At 40.9% G+C, this 20,664-nt stretch overlaps 1 long non-coding RNA gene across 4 annotated transcripts; it reads left to right on the top strand.

Annotated features, from left to right (window-relative positions):
- The first annotated feature begins 6,801 nt into the window (after positions 1-6,801).
- LOC124264393 lies at positions 6,802-19,384 on the top strand. 4 transcript variants are annotated; one of them, XR_006895122.1, is made up of 5 exons: positions 6,802-7,480; positions 7,679-8,733; positions 18,043-18,638; positions 18,791-19,057; positions 19,258-19,384. It is a non-coding gene; the product is annotated as an uncharacterized LOC124264393 (long non-coding RNA). The 4 variants fall into 4 exon arrangements; XR_006895125.1 differs by having other exon boundaries at positions 6,802-8,267; positions 8,672-8,733; XR_006895124.1 differs by having other exon boundaries at positions 6,802-8,733; positions 18,454-18,638.
- Positions 19,385-20,664: the final 1,280 nt, after the last annotated feature.

The following is a 20,664-nucleotide window of genomic DNA, read 5'->3' as shown; positions in this document are numbered from 1 at the left end:
GACCACACTGGAGAATTGGTGGAAGTAGACACAGTCTAACAGAGCCACACTGGAGGTTTGGTGTAAGTAGACACAGTCTAACAGAGCCACAATGGAGATTTGGTGTAAGTAGACACAGTCTAACAGAGCCACACTGGAGGTTTGGTGTAAGTAGACACAGTCTAACAGGACCACACTGGAGAATTGGTGTAAGTAGACACAGTCTAACAGAGCCACAGTGGAGCTTTGGTGTAAGTAGACACAGTCTAACATAGCCACACTGGAGGTTTGGTGTAAGTAGACACAGTCTAACAGAGCCACACTGGAGGTTTGGTGTAAGTAGACACAGTGTAACAGGACCACACTGGAGAATTGGTGGAAGTAGACACAGTCTAACAGAGCCACACTGGAGGTTTGGTGTAAGTAGACACAGTCTAACAGAGCCACACTGGAGATTTGGTGTAAGTAGACACAGTCTAACAGAGCCACACTGGAGGTTTGGTGTAAGTAGACACAGTCTAACAGAGCCACACTGGAGGTTTGGTGTAAGTAGACACAGTCTAACAGAACCACACTGGAGGTTTGGTGTAAGTAGACATAGTCTAACAGAGCCACACTGGAGAATTGGTGGAAGTAGACACAGTCTAACAGAGCCACACTGGAGGTTTGGTGTAAGTAGACACAGTCTAACAGAGCCACACTGGAGGTTTGGTGTAAGTAGACACAGTCTAACAGAGCCACACTGGAGGTTTGGTGTAAGTAGACACAGTCTAACAGAACCACACTGGAGGTTTGGTGTAAGTAGACACAGTCTAACAGAGCCACACTGGAGGTTTGGTGTAAGTAGACACAGTCTAACAGAGCCACACTGGAGGTTTGGTGTAAGTAGACACAGTCTAACAGGACCACACTGGAGAATTGGTGTAAGTAGACGCAGTCTAACAGAGCCACACTGGAGGTTTGGTGTAAGTAGACACAGTCTAACAGAGCCACACTGGAGGTTTGGTGTAAGTAGACACAGTCTAACAGAGCCACACTGGAGGTTTGGTGTAAGTAGACACAGTCTAACAGAGCCACACTGGAGGTTTGGTGTAAGTAGACACAGTCTAACAGAGCCACACTGGAGATTTGGTGGAAGTAGACACAGTCTAACAGAGCCACACTGGAGGTTTGGTGTAAGTAGACACAGTGTAACAGGACCACACTGGAGAATTGGTGGAAGTAGACACAGTCTAACAGAGCCACACTGGAGGTTTGGTGTAAGTAGACACAGTCTAACAGAGCCACACTGGAGGTTTGGTGTAAGTAGACACAGTCTAACAGAGCCACACTGGAGGTTTGGTGTAAGTAGACACAGTCTAACAGAGCCACACTGGAGGTTTGGTGTAAGTAGACACAGTCTAACAGAGCCACACTGGAGATTTGGTGGAAGTAGACACAGTCTAACAGAGCCACACTGGAGGTTTGGTGTAAGTTGAAACAGTCTAACAGAGTCACACTGGGGGTATGGTGTAAGTAGACACGATCTAACAGGGCCACACTGGGGGTTTGGTGTAAGTAGACACAGTCTAACAGATCCGCACTGTAGGTTTGGTGGAAGTAGACACAGTCTAACAGGGTCACACTGGAGATTTCATGTAAGTAGGCAGAATTCAGCAGAGCCACAGTGGAGGTTTGGTGGAAGTAGACACAGTCTAACACAGCTACACTGGAGGTTTGGTATAAGTACATACAGTCTAACAGAGCCACACTGGAGGTTTGGTGTAAGTAGACACAGTCTAACAGAGCCACATTTGAGGTTTGGGGTATGTAGACACAATCTAACATAGCCACACTGGAGGTTTGGTGTAAGTAGACACAGTCTAACAGAGCCACACTGGAGGTTTGGTGTAAGTAGACACAGTCTAACAGAGCCACACTGGAGGTTTGGTGTAAGTAGACACAGTCTAACAGAACCACACTGGAGAATTGGTGGAAGTAGACACAGTCTAACAGAGCCACACTGGAGGTTTGGTGTAAGTAGACACAGTCTAACAGGACCACACTGGAGAATTGGTGTAAGTAGACACAGTCTAACAGAGCCACAGTGGAGCTTTGGTGTAAGTAGACACAGTCTAACATAGCCACACTGGAGGTTTGGTGTAAGTAGACACAGTCTAACAGAGCCACACTGGGGGTTTGGTGGAAGTAGACACAGTCTAACAGGGTCACACTGGAGATTTCATGTAAGTAGGCAGAATTCAGCAGAGCCACAGTGGAGGTTTGGTGGAAGTAGACACAGTCTAACACAGCTACACTGGAGGTTTGGTATAAGTACATACAGTCTAACAGAGCCACACTGGAGGTTTGGTGTTAGTAGACACAGTCTAACAGAGCCACATTTGAGGTTTGGGGTATGTAGACACAATCTAACATAGCCACACTGGAGGTTTGGTGTAAGTAGACACAGTCTAACAGGGCCACACTGGGGGTTTGGTGTATGTAGACATTCTAACAGGGGCACACTGGAGGGTCGGTGTAAGTGGACACAGACTAGCAGGGCCACTCTGGAGGTTTGGTGTAAGTAGACACAATGTAACAGAGATACATTGGAGGTTTGGTGTAGGAAGTGACAGTCAAACAGGATTCCCCTGGATGTTTGGTGTAAGTTGACACCGTTCAACAGCTTCACACGGGAGGTATGGTGTATGTACACACTGTCTAACATGGTTACACTGGGGGTTTGGTGGAAGTAGACACAGTCTAAAAGAGCTACACTAAAGGTTTGGTGTAAGTAGACACTGTGTAACAGGACCACACTGGAGGTTTGGTGTTAGTAGACACAGTCTTACAGGACCACACTGCAGAATTTGTGTAAGTAGACACAGTCTAACAGAGCCACACTGGAGATTTGGTGGAAGTAGACACAGTCTAACAGAGCCACACAGGAGGTTTGGTGTTAGTAGACACGGTCTAACAGGGTGATACTGGAGGTTTGGTGTAAGTAGACACAGTCTAAAAGAGCCACACTGGAGGTTTGGTGGAAGTAGACACAGTCTTACAGAACCACACTGGAGGTTTGGTGCAAGTAGACTCTGTCTAACAGAGCCACACAGGAGGTTTGGTGTAAGTGGCACAGTCTAACAGAGCCTCACTGGAGGTTTGGTGTAAGTAGACAAAATCTAACAGGGCCACACTTGAGGTTTGGTGTAAGTAGACACAGTCTAACAGGGCCACACTGGGGGTTTGGTGTATGTAGACATTCTAACAGGGCCACAGTTGAGGTTTGGTATGAGTAGACACAATGTAACAGAGATACACTGGAGGTTTGGTGTGGGAAGTGACAGTCAAACAGGATTCCCCTGGATGTTTGGTGTAAGTTGACACCGTTCAACAGCTTCGCACGGGAGGTTTAGTGCATGTACACACAGTCTAACATGGTTACACTGGGGGTTTGGTGGAAGTAGACACAGTCTAAAAGAGCTACACTGGAGGTTTGGTGTAAGTAGACACACTCTAAAAGAGCTACACTGGAGGTTTGGTGTAAGTAGACACTGTGTTACAGGACCACACTGGTGGTTTGGTGGAAGTAGACACAGTCTAAAAGAGCTACACTGGAGGTTTGGTGTAAGTAGACACACTCTAAAAGAGCTACACTGGAGGTTTGGTGTAAGTAGACACTGTGTTACAGGACCACACTGGTGGTTTGGTGTAAGTAGACACAGTCTAACAGAGCCACACTGGAGAATTGATGTAAGTAGACCCTGCGTAACATAGCCACACTGGAGGTTTGGTGTAAGTAGACACAGTCTAACAGGGCCACACTGGAGAATTGGTGTAAGTAGACACTGCGTAACATAGCCACACTGGAGGTTTGGTGTAAGTAGACACAGTCTAACAGGACCACACTGGAGAATTGGTGTAAGTAGACACAGTCTAACAGGACCACACTGGAGAATTGGTGTAAGTAGACACTGCGTAACATAGCCACACTGGTGGTTTGGTGTAAATAGACACAGTCTAACAGGACCACACTGGAGAATTGGTGTAAGTAGACACTGCGTAACATAGCCATACTGGAGGTTTGGTGTAAGTAGACACGATCTAACAGGGTCATACTGGAGGTTTCGTGTAAGTAGACACAGTCGAACAGGGTTACACTGGGGGTTTGGTTTAAGTACATACAGTCTAACAGAGCCACACTTGAGGTTTGGTGTAAGTAGACACAATCTAACAGAGCCACATTTGAGGTTTGGGGTATGTAGACACAGTCTAACAGGGCCACACTGGAGGTTTCATGTAAGTAGGCACAATTCAGCAGAGCCACAGTGGAGGTTTGGTGGAAGAAGACACAATCTAACAGAGCCACACTGGAGGTTTGGTGGACGTAGACTCTGTCTAACAGAGCCACACAGGAGGTTTGGTGTAAGTGGCACAGTCTAACAGAGCCTCACTGGAGGTTTGGTGTAAGTAGACAAAATCTAACAGGGCCACAATTGAGATTTGGTGTAAGTAGTAACAGTGTAACAGTGCGAAACTTGAGGTTAGGTGTACGTCGACACAGACTGACTGAGTATTGTATTGGTGTATTGGATCTGTACTAGAGTCTGAGTTTACTGAGTAATGGTTATCTTATATAGGTTGCATCAGGCAACTTTAAAGGGTATATCTTGACTATATTTTAATACATATAAATATTGATCGACAAAAAGAGCACCCTTGTCATTTACGCATGTTGAATGGAAAGTGTCCGGCTGATCTTTGCACCTCATTCGGCAGTCTTGCAGTTATATGGCAGCGGTCTGTAAATAATCGAGTCTTCACCAGACAATCCAGTGATAAACAGTATGAGCATCGATCAACGTAACTGGGATACGATGACGTGTAAAATGAGTCGGCGAGCCTGACCACCTGATTCTGCTCCTTCAGAAACCCTGAGACCAAGAGATACCCAGTTAGTAACTTTACTGATAATTCTGTTTACTTGTAACCAGACGGACCAGAAACAGACCAGGTGAGAGTAACAAAACCAGCAAACACTGTGGTAGCGGAGGACCGTGACCTGACCTTGACATGTGAGGCCTTGACCTCCGTGTCTCCCGGAGTGACCTTCACCTGGGACTACAGTGACGGGTCGGACATTACAGGAGGAAGTACAGGATCTGTGACAGGATCACCGAGTACCACGTGGTCACAGACTCGGACATTCCGTCCTGTCAGGAGCAAGCCAGATGTCAGATATAGCGTGAGAAACACCAGGACAGCAGTGGTGGTCACCAAGACTCTGTCACTCGGGGATGTCAAGTGTAAGTTGAATAACATATTGTCCGGTCCTGCTCCAATATGGTATCTCCATGTATATACGTGTGTATTGTTTAACAGAATTCCGCAACTATTGAAATTGATAACATAAACATAAGGCCTAGGGAGTATGTTTGGTGAGAATGTGCTTTCAAAGAATGAATCGTGTGAATGATTGTGCAGACCTGACGTATAGAAAATATAACAGCTTTTGCTCATTTCTGTTTTCAACTTTGCCTGAAATATTTTGATTACCTCTAATGAATGTTTGTTTGTGTTTTTATTTGGGTTTTTTTGGTTTATTTATTTTATATTTTTTTTTAACTAGCAAAACAAACATAATTGCATTTTAAAGGCACTATAGAAATAATGTTTTCTGAAACTTGTTGAACTTCTATAGCTTGTAGCGTGTAACGAATAGTTTTTGTATTAATTGCTTTTGAAATATATTTGTATTTATGTCTGATATTAATTATTGTATAGTGCTTGGTATGTGTACTCCTCAGATAAATGAATCCGTATTGCATGGACTAAATACAATACTTCATAATATTAAGATTAACGAGATATTTAATAAACGACAACTTTTCATTTCTACTTTTTTCAGGTGAACAATTGACTAGACTTTGGATATGTTTATGATGGTGCTACCGGTGGGGCAGGATACTCTCACCTTTTCGCGTACACCTAGTATCTTGACTATTTCATATCGCATGGCGACAATCTTTGGACTCTCTGGTCTAGACTCGATTTGTTTACAAACTTCATTCTGCAGGTGTAAAACAAATGTCCATGACTGTACAGTCGACTTTGCCTTTAGCAGAGATTTGGTATGGATGTGTAAAGCGTTTGCTCGCTTCTATTCTACTCTCAGGGCCGCTGTTTACTTCGAGTTCTTTAGGTAACACCACATAGTGGTCTACAGTACGGATGTTCTCTCAAGGCCGTTGTGTACATAAAGTGTCGGTCGTGTATGTCACATTAGCTAGAGCAGCATAGATGTGACATAAATCTTGACAGCTGCTGGTTATTAGCAGATAATGCTAACAAGTAAGGAAATCCTTTGGACCGTAACTATTTTCTACATCTAACCACAGCTTGAATTATATGACAATTCGTGCCATGATTATGTTTAACTGTTGTATTCCCTAGATGCACCCGACATCACCTTCAACCCCGTTGATATAAAAAAGCAAGATGTAGTATGACTCATATGCCTGACAAAATCGTAGTGGATTTGAAGGTGCATGCCGAGAATCTATATGTAAATTGAATGCAATAGACTAGATTGTTTTTGTAACTATTTTTTTGTGTGTTTTCGTTTTGATTATATTACAAAAGAATCCCGTGTTTATTCTCTGATTTCCCATTCCCCGGCTTGTCTAATGAAAGACTGGCATTGTTACATTAGTATGTGCTAAGCTAGTCAAGTGTCTCTCGAATACTTCCTTTAAGTTGAATATTCCCAAACTAAGAGTGTGAAAAAACTAACCCTTTAGGAAGGTGAGTAAATAGTGAGTTTAGGAACAGCGACACAAATGGTCGAGGTACAAATTTCGATCATGTCTATGCAATGACGTTCTCCATATTCGATTCTGTTCCATTTGCAGATAGAAGCAAACCTGAAAACAGCTATCTATTGATTTCAGATTTTTAGAGAAATCATATGAACAAATGCCCTATTGCTTTTATCTATTGACTTTCACACATTCGTTCATTATTCTTTCCGCCATGATTCTCATTTTCCACACATATGCTCCATGTCATATCTCATTTATGCTCAGTGTGAAATCAACTAACGCTTACACTGTTGATCTCGAAATAACATGTCTTAAATGAAGTGTGCAGTTTGAGTCGCACTGCCCTTATGCAAATCAACTGTTTATCTGTGATGACAGTCTTTGTTTAACTGAGTTAGGATCACCTGATGAACCAACACGATTCAAAGTCATTGACAACGAGACACATCGTCTGTGTGGTTGACATGGACGCCTGGGTTCGATGGCGGCTACCCCCAGGAGTTTGTAATGGAATACCGAAAATTTGGCTCTTCCACATGGAATGTATTTGGTTACTTCGGAGATACTGGTAACATGTTTGTGTTGGAAGTGAACAGTTTGGCACCTGGAGAGACATACACCTTCCGGCTGCATGCTCGGAATGCAAAGTACGAGGCATCAACCACAGCATTTGTCTTCCTGGAAGCAAGGACCCATCTCAGGTACCTGATATGTTTATGCTTCAGAACATGCATGTTCATACACATTCAACACAATTTGTGACAACAACTTTTCAGGCCACTGATTTCCACGTGTACATGTATGTGAGAAAACACAGTAAGACAAATGCATCTTTAGTGGCTACCCTCGCAATGTTAATTTCTGTACCATTGTATTGGTTACTTAATGTTATGTTCCAGTTCTCTTGTGTTCTGAGTGCTCACACGCATGGTTTTTTGTTTATAGCTGAATCTGTGATCGGAACTGCTCTTCTCATCCTACTGGTTGAAGGGCTACTATATGCCTGTTTTCTCAGACAAGAATATAGATATGTATGTATGGAAAGGTACAATTCATCATCACACTGGCACATATGCGACAAATGTATTTATCATATAAATGAATCATTGTTAATTGATAATTTCATCGTGCTGTTGAGAGACTGACAATTAAATATTATGGAGGGATAGTGTGAAGTTTTGAAATGCACTATGTTTGGCGGAAAATACACCTGTTTTGTTAAACTGAATTAACCAAGAACAAACATGAATATATGCCTTTCCATTATTTCACAAAATCGTCTCCGGGAGAAAGGTGATGTTTAAAATGTATCAGTCTCTTTGCTTAGTTTAATACACGTACATAACTTATTCAACGTATTCAAACTGAAGGTTTTTAGACACATTCGCACAACACCCAACTGTGAATGAATATGAGCTCAAAGTGTTACTTCCTTCTAGTGATGGAGCCCAATAAATGAAGTAGACAATGTTGGATACTCATCTGTAGGTAAGTATTTTAAGTGAATAGAACTTTCACTAGGATTTTGACCTGGGTGTGATATGGATTCATGTATAACGTACATTGGTACTGAACGTCTTTGGCGAGGATAAAGACCCTTTATTTGTATATTCCGGGAGCATACCATATTGGTTTATGCATCGATAACAAACACGATAATGCATGATCATCAAGTAATTGTTTACTATTGTTCTTTTGCATCAAAATCGGACCGATGAACTGCAATCTAACTCGAAAACTAATAAACATATAATGCTCAATAAAACGGTGATCATAATCAAAACATCAGACCAACTCTGTGAGTTTTTTTGCAGAATTTATGTCCTAAAAATAAGAAAAGCTGTTTAACAAATCATCATTAAAGTATTTACACGTCCACTTTTTGTTACGAGGGAGGAGTGCAAATAGAGGAACAGCCAGGTGTGGGACAAAGGATGGAGAAGGCACAGCTCCGGTAAATGAAACAGTAACTTTGTCAGCACTTGTGCACGTGCCTAACGTGAATGCTAGTATAACTCCAAGTATTTGATGGTGATGTATAAACACACACTGGCGATAACTCAGTTATCATACAAATGAGATTGCATATATTTAGGATTTGTTCACATTATTTGCAAACATCCAGAAGTTATCCTGTGGAGCCTAACAGATCAGACTGTATGAGAAAGGATATCCACCACCCAATCTATAAACGTTCACCCCTTAATTGTCCAACCTGTTTTAACGTCCAAATGTACATGTAAAATCTCGGGAAATAATACTTCTCCTCACTGTATTTGATCATTTGCATCGTTCTGATAGAGAATGTGTTGTGTCTTAATTCTTGATTTCTTAACAATCAGCTTTCACCATTCATACCTCGTGTGATCTAAGCAAATATATTAGTGTTCCCATTTGACGTACAAGCACACTTCTAGCGACTTTGTGGCTTACGTTTTGGAAAACCAGCAAAGCATAGTACTATTATGATAAGGGTCTGGGGTCCAAGTGATGGTTCCGGTGAAACCCCTTATCTAGCTGACGTGCTGGTCTGCTTTGGGGAATTAGCTCAGCAAAGAGTCCGAAGTCACAAGAAGCTAATTACAGTTTTATTAACAAGAACAAAAATAACATGGGGTGGCCACAGAGAGTCGGTACAACCCTCTGGGCTGAGGGTTAGAGATGACCTGTATTGGGAGTCTAAACCCTACTGACAAGCAAATGGAGTTGGTCACTATTTATCTAAAATTGAAACGATAAAAAGATTCGTTGAATGATACAAAATGGGTGTTCCCTATACTAACCAATGAAATACAGAATATGCGGTATGGGGTGTGTCCAACAAATGAAATGACCAGACAGGGAGAGTACTTAATCCTAGTAATCCTATTTCAACTGGCACTAATTGTGTTGACTATGGTGTTACAATAGATGGCTTAATGACCCTAATTTAAAGTGTTTGCGCAATATATTTTAATGGAGGTGATGACATGTTTACTTTATGAAAGCAGTTCATTAAATCGTCTAGACATTACTTTGTCTTACTGAAAGGTTTGAGTCCTTGAAACCTTAGGCTAGTATTTATCTTCAACATCTGTGATATTGTAACTTATACCTTTTTCAATAGTATGTCTGTGAGATGAGTTTTACTACTTTTGACTGGAGTCTTTCTCTAAGCTATTACAAATACATGATGAAACTAATATTCTATATTTTATATTTTCCTAATATCTGAATCCTAATATATCGCTTGTAGTGGTTATAATTAATAATGAATTTTCGTATGGATTATTATTCCATGATAGTACCATGTAATCTCGATGACAGAACAAATGAGAGTTAGCTTGCGGTCAAAAATATATGAAAACTTATTCTGATGGTTTCAAGTGTACGGAGTACATACAAATAAAATGTACATGAAGTAAATATATGGAGATACATTTACCTGCTAATAAATTTGAGTTGTTAATGCATAGAAGAAAACAAAATGACAGTCGTGACCTGGAATGAAATGATACTATTTGCGTTGGACTACACAATGTGCGTGGGTATGTTATATATTGATATATAATATTGTGTATGAGCAATTATATATAGATGTGCTAGTACATATAACAAGTGCATAGGTTCATTGAGCTCATACATATACATATTTTGTTTTGAACCATTTGTTAGGTACCTTGTTAATTTGGCTGATTTTGTTAGTTTCAACTTTTTAAATATCTGAATTGTTTAGGGATTTTTGTATAATTTTATGTTATTTTAGCCTTGGTTTATATTGAGTTTACATCACTCAAATTTTGGTTCATTTCGCTTCAGCCAGCCCAGTACGTTTGGCTGAGGTTCAGTTTAATTCGCTCGAGTACAGCATTTTGCGCGTTATTTTATTTTTTTATGTATGGCTTATTTTCGTTTGTTTCACATTGGTTATGTTCGTTCCGCGTTGGTAGGTTTGTTTCGCTTTCATTGCGCGTTGGTTAAGTTTGTTCCACATTGGGACGGTGTATTTCGTTTTCGTTTTGCGTTGGGTAAGGTTTGTTCCATTTCAGGATGGTGTATTTCGCTTTCGTTTCGTGTTGACTAAGTTTGTTCCGCTTCGGTGGGATGTATTTCGCTTTCGTTTCGTGTTGGCTAAGTTTGTTCTGCTTCGGTGCAGAGTATTTCGCTTTCGTTTCGTGTTGGCTAAGTTCGTTCTGCTTCGGTGCAGAGTATTTCGTTTTCGTTTCGTGTTGGCGAAGTTTGTTCAGCTTCGGTGCAGAGTATTTCGCTTTCGTTTTGTGTTGGCTAAGTTCGTTCTGCTTCGGTGCAGAGTATTTTGCTTTCGTTTCGTGTTGGCTAAGTTCATTCTGCTTCGGTGCAGAGTATTTCGATTTCGTTTCGTGTTGGCTAAGTTCGTTCTGCTTCGGTGCAGAGTATTTCGCTTTCGTTTCGTGTTGGCTAAGTTTATATGAGTTCACTTTGCATTTGAGATTGGTTGATCAGATCAATGCTCAAAATCTGTTGTGATGCAAATAACTCAGATGATCAGGCTGATGTCATTTGCTCACAACTAGTGATATCAGGTAACACTAAGTGAAATGACAGGACAAATATACGTTACCCAGAGCTAACAGATCCATTTGTTAACGAGGTGCTGTACCTTTTGCAGGAATATGACTATCTGGCGACCACAGGTGTGGGTCGGGAATGAATATTGGTAAGGTATATGGCATCTGTAATCAGTGTGCACTGCACGGTATTCAAAGGAGCCAACAATGCCGGTGCCTTCTTCTTGTACAAAAGAGTGTTTGGATTTATAGATGGGTAATTCACCAGGAGTATCATAATCCTCTGGGGTGTCAGTATCAAACCATTTACAGAGATCCACCCAACTCTCATTGAGGTAATCCTGTATGAGAGGAGAGGAACAGCTTCAAAATACGCTGTATGATATCTATGATCACTTTTGTCATAGTTATATGAGACTTTGACATAGCAGTCTCCTTGAACTATTTCAATGCCCACAACTCTCTTTATATTTGGATTGATTTCTCGTAGGTGTATAGGTTCCATTGGGTATGGTTCAACGTCCAATACTGGGTCTGTAATGATTGATTGCTGTCTGAAACTTTTTTGACAGTACATTGACCGATTTATCGTTTTGTGTTGATTCTCTTTGGTTGAAAAATTTGTGATTCTTCAGTGGCCGTTTTCGTCGTTTTCCTGACATGTTTCTCTTGACGTGAAATTCTCTCCGAATTGAGTCTGAAATGCTGCTGCCATATTCCCATGTGTTTCCTCTTTCTGGATCCGTCCATTTCACTCTGTAGTAGATTTTGTTATTTGCTCTCTTGGAAGCAAGAATTGAGTGAATGTCATCAGGATTGAAAACCTTGGCATCATTTGTTGACGTTGGTTGTTGGGTTGGTTGTTGAACTTGACTTGCTTCTGATTGTGGCCTTGATTTTGGCTGATGATGCTTGTTGTTTATTCCTCGTTTTCCCTTGTTTGTATTTCCTTTCTCCTTGCGATTGGTTGGATTACTTGGACCTGGGGTGTTCTGCTTCTGCTTAGTAACTGCTGCACTGAGGCCAGCAGAGTTTTCCGGAGTGGCTTTCTTCTTCGTAGTATTTGGTTTGTGTGCCTTCGTTTTTGGATTGGTTTTCTTACCTCTCTGTTGTACAGGTGATTGATCTTTGGTTGAACTTGTTGACTGGGCGTTGTTGCTGTCAAGCTGTGGGTCGTTGACTTGTTCCTCGTTGTCATCTACCACGTCTGAATCCATATTGTTGCTGTTGTTGAGGTATGGTTCTGGCGGATACTGTGGGCGAGCAGCTGGATCGAAATATGGCTTCAGACGGTTGGCATGGACCAGTGGTTTGTGTAATTTGTCGTCAGAACTTCGGCGTAGTTTGTAGGTGAAATTTGGACCTAAATGAACAATGTAGTAACTGCCATACCATTTTTTTGTTAACTTGTTGCAGAGGCCTTTTTCTACTTTTTGACAATATAGCCAAACTCTTTGGCCTAGGGAGAAATCTGGCTCTCTAGCCTTACGATTGTATTGTTCAGAATACACTTCCTTTGCTCGAGTGGTGTTTTCAGCTGCAATAGTCCTTGTAATTTCTAACTCCTCAAGCAAATTTGAAAGATAGCTTTTGTGGTTGTGGCCTAAATTTTCCTTTGGAATTAACGAAACGTCTTGTGGAGCTCTCATTTCTCGGCCAAAAAGCATAACAAAAGGGGACTTTTGGGTTGATGAATTTGGAGCCATCCGATAGGCCATCATGATGCCTGGAAGAAACCGGGGCCAATCATTTTGAGTTTTGTTACAATAGGCTCTTAGTGATTGATTGATGTAGGAATTGAGCCTTTCTACACAGCTATTTGTTTGGGGATGGTATGGGCTGGTATGAGTGAATTTGATTGCCAAAAGTTCACAAATAGCCTTGATTAATTTGGACATGAAGTTCTGACCTCTGTCTGAAATTAAGGTCCTTGGAGCGCCATACCGACAAAATATTTCTCTCACGAGAACATCTGCTACCTCTGTGGCTTCTTGGGTTCTCAGGGGGGAAGGCTTCACACCATCTAGATGCTGCATCAGTGATGACCAAAATGTGCTTGTACTTATCTGATGTTGTTGGTAAAGGACCAAGGATGTCAACATGCCATCGGGTGAAGACTTCTTCAACAGGTAGTGGACGTAGAGGTGCCTTTTTTGCTGTGGTAGTGCCTCTTGGTCTGTTGACATACCTCACATGTCTGAACATATGTCGCAATATCGGTGTACATCTTGGGCCAGTAGTATTTTGGTCTCATGGTGTTGTGCATCCTTTCTTTTCCATGGTGGCAACCGCCAAACTCAGAATCGTGGTAGGATCTCAGGACCTGATTCCTGAGAGTTCTTGGAACTGCCAGCTGTTTAATGAATTTGTCCGCATGGCCCTTCTGTCTCTGTGGGACAAATCTGTATAAAATTCCTTCATCGATTTCAAAGGTAGTGGCTTCAATAAGAATCTTTTGGCGATCCTTTTCATTTTCTGGAAGGACATCATCTTCTTTGTAGTCGAAAATCTGTGTGAAATCTGGACAAATCCTTTGTAGATGATGCAAGTTGGGATGTGCATTTATATTTACCTGAACCATTGTGGCTTGTGTGACATCGTCACTTGTAGCGTGTAATGCTGCAACAATGTTTGCTGGTACTGTTTGGTAGTCCGCTTCATATTCAAAGGTGACAGACAAATGAGTTGTCTGTGTTTCACTAACTAAGTGATTAACACTTGGTATGCAATCATCCTCAGTCTGAGTTGATTGGGTGACGTGTGAGGATAGTTGTGGGCTTGTTGAAATGTTGGTGTGGCTTCTTTTCCCAAGTGAACTTACTGTAAAGACGGTTTTCTCAGCATCTTCTTCTGTTTGATTCTGACAGTTAATATTTTCCTCATATTCCCTGCGTGAGAGCGCATCGGCATTCCCATTGGCTTTACCGCTGCGATGAATGATATCAAAAGTATAGGTAGACAGTTCTAATGACCATCGCCCTAACCTACCTGTGGCATCCTTGATGGATTTGAGCCATTTTAATGAGATGTGGTCTGTGTAGACAGTGAATTGGGAATTTGCAAGGTATGGACGAAATGATCTAATGGCTTCAACTAAAGCTAAACCTTCTTTCTCTGTGATGCTCCAGTTCTTCTCGCTGCCGTGAAGAGCTCTGCCTCCAAAAGCTATAGGGTGTTCATTATTCTTCTCGTCTTTTTGACTTAAGACAAACCCTATGCTCATATCGCTGGCATCAGTTGCGAGAAAAAATTCTTTGTCAAAGTCTGGATAAGCCAGAACGGGTGTGTTACACATAGCATGTTTGAGTGTGTTGAAAGCCTGGTCACACTCAAGTGACCACTGGAACTTTGGTTTTTTACCAGTTTCTGCCTCTGAATGCTTTTTTAACAATGCATTCAATGGCAGTGCTATTTTAGCATAATCTTTCACATATTTTCTGTAAAAATGTGTGAGGTCTAAAAATGAACGAACCTGTTTTTGTGATTTGGGTATTGGGAAGGTTTTAATTGCTTCGACCTTTTTGTCATCAACTTGAACACCTCCGCAGGATAAAACATGACCAAGAAATGAAACCTTGTCTGTTGCAAAATTGCATTTTGATGGCTTCAGTGTTAATTTTGCCTGTTTGAGATAGTAGAAGACTTGCTCCAAATGTTGGAGATGTTCTTCAAAGTTTTTGCTGTAGATTATCAAATCATCAATGTAAATCAACGCAACTTTGAAAAGCAATTTTCTTAGCACTTTGCTCATGAGTTGCTGAAAACAAAGTGGAGAATTAGACAAACCCTGGGGCAAACGTTTGAATTGATAAAGGCCTTGATGGGTGACAAAAGCAGTTTTATTCTTCGAGTCTTCGTGTAATGGCACTTGGAAGAAGCCATTGGCAAGATCTAAAGTGGAGAAAATTGTAGCTTGGCCATTGCCGATGTGATCAACAACATCGTCAAAAACAGGGAGTGGCCATGACATTGGTAATGTGACAGAATTTAATTTTCTGTAGTCACAAACAAATCTATATGAGCCGTCACGTTTCTTAACTAACATGATGGGGGCTGAATACATTGAAGTGGACTCCTCAATTAAATCATATTTGCGAAAATCTTCTACAAGTTCTTCAGTGACTTTTTGGAGATGGGGAGACTGACGATAAGGCCTACACTTAACAGGGGGATGGTTGCCCGTGTCAATGACATGCTCGTGCATGACAGTTTTTCCTAAATCTGCAAGGCTTGTTGAAAACATGTCTCTATTTTGTCCTAAAAAGCTGAGTAGTCTTTGTTGTTGGTCAGGCGTCAGTTGAGTCTTGGTCAAGTCGAATCCTAAATCTTGAGCAATTTTGACATAATCCCTAGTGTCATTGTCTGTTTTCTTAATGTTATTGTTAACTGTATTTATGAAAGGTTGGTTGCAGTCAGTTTCAAAGATAGAGTGGTTGTCAATGTAACAAAATTTGCCTACAACTGTACCCTTGTCTAAAACCTTTTCTTCTTGTCATAAGCCTAAACGTAGCAGTTTTCCTGTGCGCTTTTGAGAGGGTCCTACCACTTGCTACTTCAGAATGAGCAGTGAGGGAGGCGATTGGTTCAATGAGGATGAGGGAATCATCTTTTACCTCAGGCAGTTTTACCTTAAAATGAATTTCACTCTGAGGGGGCATATAAATTTGATCTATTGTTTTTGCTAATCCACAAATTTCTTGAACTGAAGTGGCAATGAAATTGATGTATTGCCTATCTGAGGTGCTGTTCCCTATTATGAGGGAATGGCAGCTATAATCTAAGACTGCATCGTTGTCATTGAGGAAGTTTTCACCTAGTAGGACTGACTGTGGTAATGAGGGCAGGACATAGAATTGTTGTGAAAATTCCTGATCTTCAATGACAAAATCCAACACAACTGAACCCAACACTTTGTGCAATTCGTCGCCAACACCTTGAATGTGTGGAAAAGGTGAGTTTCCAAAAACTGGTTTGTTGAAAGCTTTGTTTAGAAAAGCAAACGAAATGCAGCAAATGGATGCCCCTGTATCTATTAAACAAGTTGTTGTTTCAGTGCCAAATGTTACCTGAATTACACTTTTGGCAAGGGGCGTAACTAAGGACACAGTTGGAATTTCACTTGCAAAGTTACTTTCCATACCAGACTCCATATTGGCCATGACACCTTATAGTATGTACCGTACTATAATTAAGAAAGACAAGAAATCAACAATGTAAAGGAGTACTTACAATTTTTGAAGATTTTTTCTTCCTTGGTTGGTGACTTTAAGAGTTGGTGGTCCTTAATCCAGTGCTGAGATCAGAGGTAGATGCAGTCGCTTGTTATTCCATGTGTTCTTGTAACTGGTTGTAGTTAGTTCCTGGGCTCCGAGGTTCCGAAAATCGTTGATTCTCCGCCAACTAATATGATAAGGGTCTTTTGGCCCAAGTGATGGTTCCGGTGAAACCCCCTTATCTAGCTGACGTGCTGGTCTGCTTTGGGGAATTAGCTCAGCAAAGAGTCCGAAGTCACAAGAAGCTAATTACAGTTTTATTAACAAGAACAAAATAACATGGGGTGGCCACAGAGAGTCGGTACAACCCTCTGGGCTGAGGGTTAGAGATGACTTGTGTTGGGAGTCTAAACCCTACTGACAAGCAAATGGAGTTGGTCACTATTTATCTAAAATTGAAACGATAAAAAGATTCGTTGAATGATACAAAATGGGTGTTCCCTATACTAACCAATGAAATACAGAATATGCGGTATGGGGTGTGTCCTACAGATGAAATGACCAGACAGGGAGAGTACTATACAAGTGTATATTTATTATTACTTAATCCTAGTAATCCTATTTCAACTGGCACTAATTGTGCTGACACATGTCCTGGAAGCTTCCTTATTTAACTGGCACTAATTGTGCTGACTATGGTGTTACAATAGATGGCTTAATGACCCTAATTTAAAGTGTTTGCGCAATATATTTTAATGGAGGTGATGACATGTTTACTTTATGAAAGCAGTTCATTAAATCGTCTAGACATTACTTTGTCTTACTGAAAGGTTTGAGTCCTTGAAACCTTAGGCTAGTATTTATCTTCAACATCTGTGATATTGTAACTTATACCTTTTTCAATAGTATGTCTGTGAGATGAGTTTTACTACTTTTGACTGGAGTCTTTCTCTAAGCTATTACAAATACATGATGAAACTAATATTCTATATTTTATATTTTCCTAATATCTGAATCCTAATATATCGCTTGTAGTGGTTATAATTAATAATGAATTTTCGTATGGATTATTATTCCATGATAGTACCATGTAATCTCGATGACAGAACTTCACTTAAACACTTCTATTATTATCACACGTATCATGTTCACGTTTGAATAATCCAATTGCCATTCGCAAGTAGCCAGTTTGTTCCAAGATAAGCACGCAGTCCTTTAAATATATGCTTGTCTTAATGTTGTAGAGTGAGTGAGTTTAGTTTTACGCCTCACTCGGCAATATTCCAGCTATATGGCGGCGCTTAATGTTGTGGAAAAACGATAGGTGAGGTAGAGTCGGAACCAGTAAAACCACCAGTATTGACCTGGTACATAGTACTTGCCGTAAAGTGTGGAAGGATAGAACCCATTTCAATCATCTGTGTTGTCCCTCCAACCCTTGAACCATGAATTTAGTGCGCATTGGTTATAAGCTATGTTTGTCACTCATTGACGTAGTAGCTGGCAACTGTGTGTTCCTTTCAGATCCGATGTACGGAGATACGTGTACCTGATGGCCCAGAAACGACACGCACATACGCACACACACTCGCACGCACACGTACAAGCACACTCGCTCGCACGCACATATGCACTCAAACGAAAAACATCATCACACATACACACAAACACACTCAAACACGCATACGCAGAAGCACACACGCACTTTCAATATGTAATTTCTATTAGCAATACCTCCAGTTATTCACATTTTTTTGCATAAAATGTATCTCTTGCACGCGTTATCGTCTTTGTTGATAGTGTTTTCACAATATAAAATCAATGTACACAACACTGTTTATTGGTTTTGTGAGTTATATTGCACATCTAGCAGGAAAGCTATTTAACAAATATCATAACTTGTGATATTCATTTGTTGTTTACCGACGATTGCAGTAGTAATTCAGCTGTATGATCCCGGCCGATGAATAGTCGACTAAAGGACAGACAAACCAGACTGGCTACAGATCAAGATGACCCAGTGACCAAGCCGGACTGTCAATCTACCGTGCAGACTGACATACGTTTCCAAAGCATTAGGTCAACTGCAGCAAAATATTAGTGAACGTAGTGAATGTGAGGTAAGTGTTTTAGCAATGTTGTATCTTTCCTATGCACAAATGGATCCTAGAAATTGGCAAGAGATGCCGTAATATTAAGATAATTAAAAACTTAAATTATTTATGTTTAAAGGCGTTTATTCATACCCTGGTCGCAACTATATTTATTGCAGTGTACTAGGGATGGGTGATCGCAGAATCCTTGTACTTGAGGGGGACATTACACCACCTGTCGATAAGACCGACTCTACCTGAACGCTATCTAGGCTATCTAGGATCTACAGGGATCTATGTTACTGCACTCCACTATCCATGACAGCCAGTTACCGAGTGGACAACGAAAGATCGATGCCCTGTGGTCTAAATGTAATGTTCACTCACATTGTAGTGTCGACTGATAGTCGACGGATGACAAGCTCGTTTGAAGGATGAATAAGAAGGTAATTACTTTCTCCTAGTGGTGTGGAGCTTTAATGTGAGTAGAGTAGTCTGCGTCAGCAGGTGGCGCTAAACAGGGGTATTTCAGGGGATTAAGACTTGAATTGTGTATTCTCGCTCCAGTGCAAGCGCGGCCACTACGTCATGTTTCTATGTAAAGCATGTCGTTTTCAGTATTTTAACATTTTGTTGTATGTTTCAGATTTGTGACAGTGGGACTAAGATCTGTTGTAATTCAACGTGTTGCTGTCGCTAGGTTACAGAGCCAGTGTGATAGTAATGTGAGTTGCTGTATGTGCAGACATTCGATTATGTATATTGCTCTGAAGAGCAGTCGGTATTATATTGTTATACTGAAAAACTGTTACAGTACATAGAGAAGTTCTATCTTGATAGTGTATGTCCACGCATGTTATTGTCAGTACAACTGTACTTAGTGTGGGTTCCTAGTATTGTGATCTACCTTCAGTTGTTGGCGATCTATAGCCCGTATTTTATATAGTATTGTCTTCTTTGATTGGAATATTTTAACTTTGCTCGCTAGTTGTATATTTATATCTGTGATTCTCTAGTCTTTTTTGTTTCCACTGTTTATTGTATGGATTGTTTTCTTCACGATATGGCTGGGATATTGCTGATGTGACGTTAAATAGTAACTCACTCACTCACTAGTGGTGGTTCCTAGTGATGTGATTAAGTGATGCAGCTTTAATATATATATTTGTTAAGTCTATTATGTTAGCTACCTGTATCCTGGATAGTGCAGAGGGGACTATCCTCGTGAACGCCATGACTTACACGAAGTATATCCCTAGCATCTGTGAGACTGAGAGTGACAGAAGACATGTTCTCGCCATATGCCGAACACGTCCTGAAAGATTGGACTATAGCACAGAAAAAACTTATCACCGGTCTTCAGTCCAATTCGAAGTAAGTGATCCATTATCAGTATCTGAAATTTTACCTCTCTTTGGGTTGAAGATTGGCCAAAGTCCACTGGATGCTCCAATTCAACCACGAATCTTGGCTGAAAGAATAGATTGAATTATAACCCAGTGTAGTGTAGGTTCAGGGTTCACTTTGAAAAAGGATCGCTACAAATTGATGAAATGAACCTTCGGTGAATTCTTCATGGAGAATTTACGCAGGCACGTGGATGTGAAGTTGGTTTAAGGACAAAGGAGGGCCGGAATTATCATGAGCAAAAGCTCTTTTCACGCCTTGAGGAAATTTCAAGTTAGGTGCAGTCCATATCCTCAAGGAGCGATTGTATCTGAATTCCATTCTAAATGTATCCAAGATAATATTCTACGATCTCTACCACAACTACATCGTATCTACCTGTGGATCAGAAGCACAACTGATTCCTTGTGCTACAGCATCCTCTCTTATTACATCTATGAAGTCGGGTTAAAAGACGTATTCGACATTTCTGACTTTCCAACTGTAAGTCCCCTCTGTTCCACAGAAAACAGGATAGTTCTCGAAAAGATGAGATGCATGCCATCCCAATTTACTGCAATAAGACTGCACAGACGTGTGAAACGTTGGTACCCTGTGGGGATCATCAAAGGTGTTGAAACGGAAACAAAATCAAGAAGACAATGAA

The sequence above is a fragment of the Haliotis rubra genome, unplaced genomic scaffold, assembly GCF_003918875.1.
Source record: "Haliotis rubra isolate DU_JTF1 unplaced genomic scaffold, ASM391887v1 Scf921, whole genome shotgun sequence".
In the NCBI taxonomy this organism is placed as follows: Eukaryota; Metazoa; Mollusca; class Gastropoda; order Lepetellida; family Haliotidae; genus Haliotis; species Haliotis rubra.
Note: the sequence above shows the minus strand (reverse complement) of the source record. Positions and strands in the feature narration are given on the sequence as shown.